We start from the raw sequence: 9,678 nt of genomic DNA on the forward strand, positions 1-9,678 counted from the left end.
AAAAAAAAAAAAAAAAAGAATGTTAGGCATCCCTGAGAGAGTGGATGAGACCCTGAGGGCCTCACCGCCACCCCAGGAAGAATTAAAGGGAGTGAAGCCTGAAACAATGGATCACTCCACCCAAACAGAGAGCATAGGGGGTGAGGAACAGTCCTCCCCCCGCCAGACTAAAGGTAAGGGTCAGCTTTCTAAGGGAACTGATCCTGCCCCTTGTGAAGTAACTTCCCCAGAAGTGGTCAGGCCTGAATATTCCTCTACAAACTAAGGGATCCCCCTTACCCCTAGGTACAGGTACAGGTACCCCCAGATGGACTTTGTTGGGCACAGGGAAACCCAGGGCATAGTTGCCCCAAACCTTCCAGTGCCCTCCACTACTCCAACCAGAGGGACCCAACCCCCAGCTGTAGGCAGCCAGAGGTTGACCCTTAGGGCCAGATATGCACAGTCATGGACAGAAAGGCTTCTGTTTTAAAAGATCTCAGAAGCACAGAGACGAGGTAAGAAGATCTCCTTTATTTCCAGTCATCTGCTCAATGGAATCATATCATGTCAAAATTCTAATGTCACCTCTCGGAGAGCCATACCAACAGGGGCTGGCAGATGGGTGTGCGGAACATACCATTAATACAAAGTAGGTGAGATTACAACACATCTCCCTACATTCATTAAACTCTTCGGAACTCACAATTCCAAAACACAGTAATGAGGCCACTATTCTGTCCTTACTCCACGTCTGACCATTATCTAGGCGAACAACATTCTTGCCCTCCTTTTCCACCCATTGGTGTGCATGATACTTGCTTAAACCTGGTTGCACATGCGTGGGCTTCTTAACAACCACTGTGGTACCCATCTTGTACTCCTGTGTTTTGACCCCATGACTCTGGTCATACCACCCTTTATACTTCCGTTGGTGTTGAGCTCTCAGCTCCTTACTCACCCCATGATCTAGGACCACCTTGTTTCCACCCCTCAACCAGTGTGGGTTCAGTTTGGTACATGGTTCCCTTCCTCTTAAGTTAACAAAAGGAGACACTCCTGTGACGAGATTGGGAGTAGTGTGGTAAGCCCAAATGCACTCTCTCAATGAATCTTCCACATTGAACCCACTGGAGATGGCCAATTGAATGTGTTCTTTAATCAACCTATTTGTCCTTTCTACCAGCCCATTAGCTCTGGGACAATAGAGTGCAGTTTTCTCGTGTTTTATGTTTAAATCTCCCAGAAAAGTAGTCATGGCCTCTGAGGTAAACTGCACCCCATTGTCGGTAACCAATGTTGCCGCTATGCCTTCGTACACAAAAACATTCTTCAAAAATGAGATTAGATTACTCGTGGTAGTTTGCGAGGTAAACTTAAAATTTACCCAATGGGAAGTGTAGTCTACTAACACAAACATAAACCTCTTCTGGGTACCTAGGACTTCCATGGGACCAATTATTTCTACTGCTAATTTGGTCCATGGAACCTCTGGAACCTCTACAGGAGATAAAGAAGTTTTACGTGTAACTTTACTTTTGTCGCTATTAGCGCAACTTATGCATTCCTTTACTTTGAGTTCGATCATGGAGTCCATCCTTGGGAACCAGAAATAGCTCCTGACCTTGTTTTTGGTGAGGCTCCTCCCCAAATGTCCCTCATGGGCCAGGTCAATTATCTTGTCCCTCAAGTTGCAGGTAGGAACTGCTCTGTCTCCTCGATGTATCATATCCGACATTAACGACAGTTCATATCTCACCTCCCAAAAATCTTTTACCTCTTCCGGAACCTGAGAACGGTTCTCCGGCCAACCATTTAGAATGAACTGCCTGAGGATGCCCATCTCCTTGTCTCCCTTCACTCCAGCATCCCATTCTTCCTTTGGCAATGAAGGGAGATGCAAGGAAAAAATGGGGGCATCTAACTGTTCCTCTCTAGAATACTCCAAGAGTGGTGACCTGGACAAGTAATCAGCGATTACATTCTCTGGACCTGGCAGATACTCTACTTTGAAACAATAGTTTTGTAGGCCCAGGACCTATTTCGATATACGTTGGGAATTATTGTGTGCATTTTTTGGCGAGAACATAAAGGTCAAGGGCTTGTGGTCGGTGTGTATAACAAATTGTATCCCCCACAAGAAAAACTTAAAATGGTTCACTGCCCAGAAACACGCCAATGCCTCCCTCTCAATGACGGAATAGTTCTTTTCCGCAGAGTTGAGGGACCGTGATGCAAATGCTATAATAGCATCTTGGCCCTGGTCTTTCTGACAAAGCATTGCTCCCAAACCTTTGCTCGAAGCATCTGTGGTCAGGAAGGTTTTCTTGCGTGGGTCGAATGATCCTAGCGCAGGCGAATCTAGGATGCTCTCCTTTATAGACTTTACCGCCCTGCTGTGTCTCTCCTCCCACACAAATTCCTTGTCCTTTTTTAACAGTTCACGCAGCTCATCACACAGGTCTGCAAAATTCCGTACATACTTAGACATGTACTCGACTAGTCCTAGGAATGATTTCAGTTCCTCTTTGTTTGTAGGGTTCTGAGCATCCTTTACAGCTTGAATCAAACTGTATTTTGGTTTGAATCCATCTTTCGATATTGGGTGACCCAAGTAGTCAACCGAGTCCACCTTGATTTTGCATTTCTCAAGTTTCACAGTTAATCCTGCCCTGGCTAACCTTTGGCACACTGTGTTTAAAATAGCATCATGTTCTTCTTCCGTCGCCCCGTACATCAGTATATCGTCTTGGAAGCATAAGGTGTTTTCAATACCCTCCAACACTTGTTGCATCACTTTTTGGAAAATAGATGCCGCCGATGCAAGACCAAACGGCATCCTAACAAACATGTAAGCCCCAAACGGCGAGGAGAACGCCGTAAGTGGTCTCGACTCAGGGTGTAACTCGACCTGGTGGTAGGCCATGGACAAATCAATGACTGAGAAAAAACTCCTTTACCCATAGTGCTCATCATTTCATTTATATTGGGCAGGGGAAACCTCTCCACCCAGATGTTGTCATTTAGGCTGCGCAAGTCCACGCAGACGCGGATACCCTTGCCATTGGCTTTTGACGCTAGGACCAGGGGGGCCAACCATTCAGACGCGTCTATGGGTTGTATGACGCCCATGTTGCACAGTTTGTCCAGCTCATTTTTTAGAACCTCTCTCAGACGCAACGGCACTGGGCGCACTCTGTGAACCACCGGTTTTGCGCCTTTCTTCACTCTGATCTTATGTTGGAAATCTTTTAATTTTCCCAACTTTTCAGTAAATAGGTCAGGAACAGCGTTTTGTAGGAGATAGCTTTTGTTGTTGTTGGGAGTGTCTACCAAGATGACTTGATCCTTGTTATTTGGGTCTAGGATAATGCCCAGTACCTTCTGGTGTTGCCATCCCAAAAGGTTTGCACCCTTTTCAACCACATACACTTTACCAACCATGGATCTACCTTTAAATTCAATGTGGCTACTCAACATCCCCACTAGGGGAATGGGGTCTCTGGTGTACCCCTTAGGAGATATGTCGGGAGAAAGTAGCATGCTCTTACTGCAACCTGGAATTTCCTCAAAGTCCTTTACGTTTATGAGCGTGTACGGGGAACACGAGTCCGCAAACACCTCAATAGCTTTGTTGTCTATGTTTATAACACATTTAGGATAGTTGGGCTTAGTAGTTTCCTGGCTGTCCTTGACTTGAAAAATGAATCTTGCTTGTGTTTCTCCAACGGGATTGATGACCTTAGAAGTGTTACTTAACCCCTCCCTGCATACTCTGGCCAAGTGTCCTCTTCTATTGCATTTTTTACACAAAACACCGCGTGCTGAGCAAAATGGACTGTTAGCCAAGTGGTTATTGCTTCCACACCTGTAGCACTTCAAATTTTGTCCTTCCTTGCTGGTGGGTATATTTTTTACACCTTCCCTATTGTTCACTTTAAACACGTCCACTTCAAACCCTTCACACTGAATGGGCGCCACCACTTCTTCTTTAACTTTCGTCTCTCTTACGCACTTGGCTGTATGCTCAATAGATTGCGCGATAGAAATTGCATCCTTCAAAGACGGATTTTTAGCGAGTAATTTTTCTTGCACCTTCCCACTGTTTGTACACCTTACAAGTTGGTCTCTAATTAATGAATCATTGAGCTCACCAAAATCACACAATTGCTTAAGTCCTCTAAGGGCCGCTATGTAATTATTAATTGATTCGCCCTTCCCTTGCACCCGGCTAAAGAATTTGTGGCGTTCAAGCACCACATTGACCTTGTCACCAAAATGAAGCTCCAACTTCATCAGAGTGATGTCGTACACATCCGCATCATCCTCTTCCTCCAACTCTGGCTCCGGTAGAGTTTCATAGACTTTACGTCCATGAACGCCCAAATTATGTAATAGAATATGTTGTTTACGCAACGGAGAGAACCTTTCTCCGCCCATAGCAATCAAATAAGATTCAAACAACTTTGTCCAATCCTTCCAATGAATTACTGGATCACCACAGTCATTTAAAAATGATGGTGGTTGACTCATTCCAGGCGTACCCATCTTGCAATATAGTAGGGATTACCTAGGCTGGTGTACCTGACCTTCTCTTGTCTGGGATATACACAACAATAGACCTGGGCAGGGTGGGGAGAGACTGGGGTGCACCACTCTTCTGAACCACCACAAGGCTGAGATGATGACCTACACCACACGGGGGCTTAAATAAGTAAATGAAACCTACACAAAGTGTGCATATCGCTGTAAGGCCTTAGAAACGCTGGAAGGTGGAAACCCCTTCAGACCAGAGTGTTTCAAAAGGAATTACGTCACGTAGCTAACTGACATAAAATGCGCCAACCCTGTGAGGTTCCCAGCAGGAAAATACACTTAACTGGAATTCTAATGGAGTCACGCACAGTGTGTGCGCGTCACAGAGAAGAAACAACAAATCTGCAGAGGCATTAAATGAAGGCACGCACAGTGTGTACGCATCACAGGGAGGATCCGTAAGGAAGGCACGTAGAATGTGTGCCTGTCACAGTGGCACAGAACTCACGCAGGGAAAAGGAAAGATCTTACTTGTGCCAGGACGACTGACTCCGGAGGTTGCTGACGGACAGCTGCGCAGGTGACAGACTGGTGCCTTGGTAACGCAACGCCGGAGGCAGGAAAACTTCGCCGGACCTGACGTTTACACCCGGCTCTCGAAGACTGGTGCACCGGCGAAATCAAACAAGAGGCGTGGCGATTACACTCCCCCGCTATCCTGATGGAGGTTGCCTGCTGACTGTACTCTGGAGACGGGGAATCTTCCTCACAGCAAGAGACGTACACTTCCCCTATTTCCTGACAGAAACTGCCTGCTGACAGCAATCTTTTTGCGGGGAATCTTCCATCGGACCAGGACGCTTACGACCAGTTCTGTGAGGACTTGGGGACCGGCCAGCTCGTGAAGAGGTGCGACCAAACCACGCTTCCGCCGAACAGCTGACAGGACTGCCAGCTGCCTGAACCTTGATCCGCAGCCCTGCACACAAAAAAGGTCTGCGCTCCTCGACACACCACAACACCCCGGAGCCACCAGTCCGACGTGAACGATGCAGGACAGTGAGAGCCCCCTGTGCGTGGACCAGCGGACAGGCTGATATTCGTTGTTACGCTGAACAAACTCTCAGCATGCCTTTGCGAATGTTGAAACGCAATGCTCAGCAATAGTCCTAGGCAACAGCTACACCAGGAGAGATAATAAAACAAAAAGGGGAGATGACTGGCTGTCCCCTCCGCAGAGACATCGCCAGTGTTGTAAAAGATCTCAGAAGCACAGAGACGAGGTAAGAAGATCTCCTTTATTTCCAGTCATCCGCTCTCCTGAACAATGGAATCATATCATGTCAACATTCTAATGTCACCTCTCGGAGAGCCATACCAACAGGGGCTGGCAGAGGGGTGTGCGGAACATACCATTAATACAAAGTAGGTGAGATTACAACAGCTTCCTTGGTGACCAGTGGCCTGAGGAGGATGAGACCACCCCAAATAGGGCCTCACTTCAAGACTCAGACACCCCACCAGCCTGCTCCTGTACCAAAACCCAATGCAAGTAATTCCCCTAGACTTTGGAGAAACTCTAAAACCCCTTGGGGTAGGATTTCCCAAGTGGACCATGAGACAGGGAGCAACCATGCTAGTGCAGGTTCTTCCTTATATGACCACTGCGACCTTTGGTGATTTGTGCGCTATACAAAAATCTTTGACATTGACATTGACATTGACCACTCAGGAAATAAAGGCTTATCTGGACAAGGTTAGCTTATCTCCTTTCGTTCGGGGGGGGGGTTATGTAGGAAGGTGGAATCTGACTGTATGGTTGCCCCCAACTTTTTGCCTGGTATTTGAATGGTTTTTGACTAGTCTGGCTGGGATCCTGCTATCCAGGACCCCAGCCTATCTGCTTCCTCTCTAAACTGATGTGAGTACCCTAGGTACCTACCAATCGGATACTGAGGACACCCTATCAGCCCCTTGTAGATGGTACCCTAGGTACCCAGGGCATGGGTCCCTCAGAGGCCTACCAGGGGCTGCAGCACTTCTTGTGCCACCCCTGGGACAGCAATACAAACTGACACCACCAGACCACTACTGTAGTCTGGGTAGGGTGGTGCTTGCCCCCCTTACAGGGATATAGGTATCCTGTATCCCACTCCATACAACACATATATCCTCATAGATATACAAAATGACAGGGTTGGATGGGGATGAAGGAAGATGGCGCTCAAGCGTGTGCACTAAGGGTATCACTGTGCGAAAGTAAGTTTAGGTGCTGCCAGGTCAGGGATACCAACCCAAAAAGATCCCTGCGATTAAGTGGGAAAACCCACTTAAATAAATAGCAAACGAAGTCCTGCGCACGCAATCAGGATAGCGCTACTGATAGCATATAACACGAAATGAACAATACTCAGGGACTGTGGTTTCTTAAAAGAAAAGCATCAACGTCAATGGAATTTTTGAGACTGGTATTCTTTATGTGTAACAAAGTCTGACCAATACATGGTGCAAGAACATTCAGCGGACACGTGGTTCGTCACACTGTGTATAGCTATGACTCTTCAGGGCTGAAGTAGTGTACAATAACGCGGCTCCAGAAAAAGTAATGTGCGGTTTAAAAATACCGTATCAGATGTGGTGAGGTGAGCGGCGAGATATATCGACAGCTAGGGTAATCAGCTGGGCGCTCGGGTGTAATGCGGATCACGGGTAGTGGATCCTCAGGTTCGGGTGAAAGCTCGGGTGCGTGAGTGAATCGCGGATAACGGGTTCCCGGATTCCAGCTGATTACCCTAGCTGTCGATATATCTCGCCGCTCACCTCACCACATCTGATACGGTATTTTTAAACCGACATCGAAAACGACCTATGCACCCGGCTTCCCTGGGGCAGGTAGCAGTGCTACCTCGGTACTTTCATGGGTGTGGGCCCTTCAAAAGCTTAACTCTAAACTCTTGAACTTGAACTCCTGCTAGAAATGTTTTTAATCTTGTAAATTTCAACCGCGACATTCTCCATAGGCTTTAATAGAGATCCCGACAGTAGCTTATACCATGGCACGCGTCTCCTGTGGGTCCCCTTCCTCACTACCTTAGGTAGTTTCCCAAGGAGCCAGCGACCCTAAATGCCCTAGGCATTGTCTGTAGTATTGTCGTGGTTCTTATACCACTTTTTTAATATATGGTTTGGTCCCCCCCTGGGGCCCTATGATTCCAGTGCTATTTATTGTAACTATCAAGGCTTGTTTGAATTGTATCTTTACCTCCAGCCTCATAAAGAGAGTAGTGGGATTATTCTTAGAATAAATACATATATTTTATATATATACCTGTGTGGACTACTCTTTCATTTGGTTATTCAAGAGGTAATCTATGGTAAAACAATAAGCTTAACACTCCTTCAAGACTTAGCCTGAAGGCTGCACTCCACAGCTACCACTAGGATAGCTTTCTTTAAAGGTTGTCTTTTAACCTATCACCTTAAGAGTCGAATTGGACTGGTGCAAGGTGTCCCCTATAACTAGTGGACAGCATATGCCAGGCCAACTTCTCACAATGGCTAAGTCCACCATGGGCTATCAACAATAATATCCCGATCCTTGTAGTTTTATCGCTGCTTTACCAGCGATAACGTCCCAAAATCGCTGGATTTTTTATCGCCTAGGCGGTTAGCGTTGATAATAACGCGATAACCAGGCGATATTATCCAGCAATAGCGGGCGTTAAAAAAATTAACGCTAAGCTCCCTTAGCGTTAATTTTCCCTGTTCCTTATAAATATGCCCCAATGACATTCAAAAAGTTATAGTGGTGGTGTATTTCAATTGCCTTTATTTTGTTAGATTGGAGTGCGTTATTATTTAAATGCAATTCTATAGTTTTGAATAAAGTTGCATTACAATATAATAAGGTTGACTTCATCAATACCATTTTTTGTTTATTTACTGCATTAGATTTGATCAGTGGGTGACTTTTACTGATAACAAAGGTTTCTGAACATAACCGTAGAAATGGGTCCCCGTCCTCTGGGGGCGTAGAGAAACAAAGCCGTAACTACGATGCAATGGGCCCCGGTGCCACTGCACCTGCTGGATTATTTCTCGCTCTGCCCCAAAGAATACCTCTGTGCCCTCACAACACAGCCAACAAACCTATCAATGTCTTATGAGCTCTGTACAAAAGGCACTGTTGTCTCAGGGGGTCTCACTCTATTGTGCCCACACTTCTCCCATTGGCACGTTTAGCCAGGGGCGTAGCTTCAGGGGGGTGTTTGGGGTCTTACAACCCCCCCCCAATAAATGTCTTTGTAGTAATTAGTTGGGTACCGGTGCTTTAAGTCAGGTATGACAAAGTGTGTGTCGGATTTTATTTGGGATTTTTAAATACACATGCAGACAAAAACACATAACTCTCTAGGTTATTTCACAAAATAATGAGTTTTAGGTACCCCTCATGAATCCTAATAACACATTAAGGCAACAATAACCTAATGTGGTTAAAACACCAAATTCAGATCCAGTGCGGATGGAACGTTTTACACAGTTCATCAGTTCTCTTTCTTTGACAGTAAAATCAGTCTCCACGGAGACTGTCAAAAATTGCAATGTCGACTATATTTCAAGTCGCCACAGCGGGGTATTGGGTAAAGTTTTCAATAAGCAATAATCGCGCCTCGGTCATTGGCTACGATACTGCCACTGCGCAAAGCTAAAGACAGGTAAGTAATTTGAGCTACGCACTGGAGATGGAATTTAAGACACCTACAGCGAGTAAAAGTCACCTTCACACATCACTCGGAGACACAGATAACAATAAGACACCAGGTGCAATACTCTGAACTGTACTCTGTTACGTGTCAGCCTCATAAACTCGATGGATCGTGCGCAAAGGATTCTGGGGGTACATATGCTAATTAGTATTTCCTTTCAAAGGGCCCGGTCACCGATGGAGCAAAAATTCCTCCCAGCAATAGAAGGACTCTTCGAGAGAGAGAGAGGGAGAGAGAAAGAGAGAGATGAGAGAGAGATGAGAGATGAAGAGAGGAAGAGAGAGAGTCTCTGAGAGGGCGAGAGAGAGAGAGTCAGAGTCAGAGAGAGAGAGAGAGAGAGAGTGAGAGAGAGTCAGAGTGAGTCAGAGAGAGAGAGAGAGAGAGAGAGTCAGAGTCA

General features: G+C 46.1%; 1 pseudogene; it reads right to left on the minus strand.

Annotated features, from left to right (window-relative positions):
- Window positions 1–9,089: 9,089 nt before the first annotated feature.
- On the minus strand, window positions 9,090–9,222 carry LOC146859695 (U4 spliceosomal RNA; annotated as a pseudogene).
- Window positions 9,223–9,678: the final 456 nt, after the last annotated feature.

The sequence above is a fragment of the Triturus cristatus genome, chromosome 3_1 (assembly GCF_964204655.1).
Source record: "Triturus cristatus chromosome 3_1, aTriCri1.1, whole genome shotgun sequence".
NCBI lineage: Eukaryota > Metazoa > Chordata > Amphibia > Caudata > Salamandridae > Triturus > Triturus cristatus.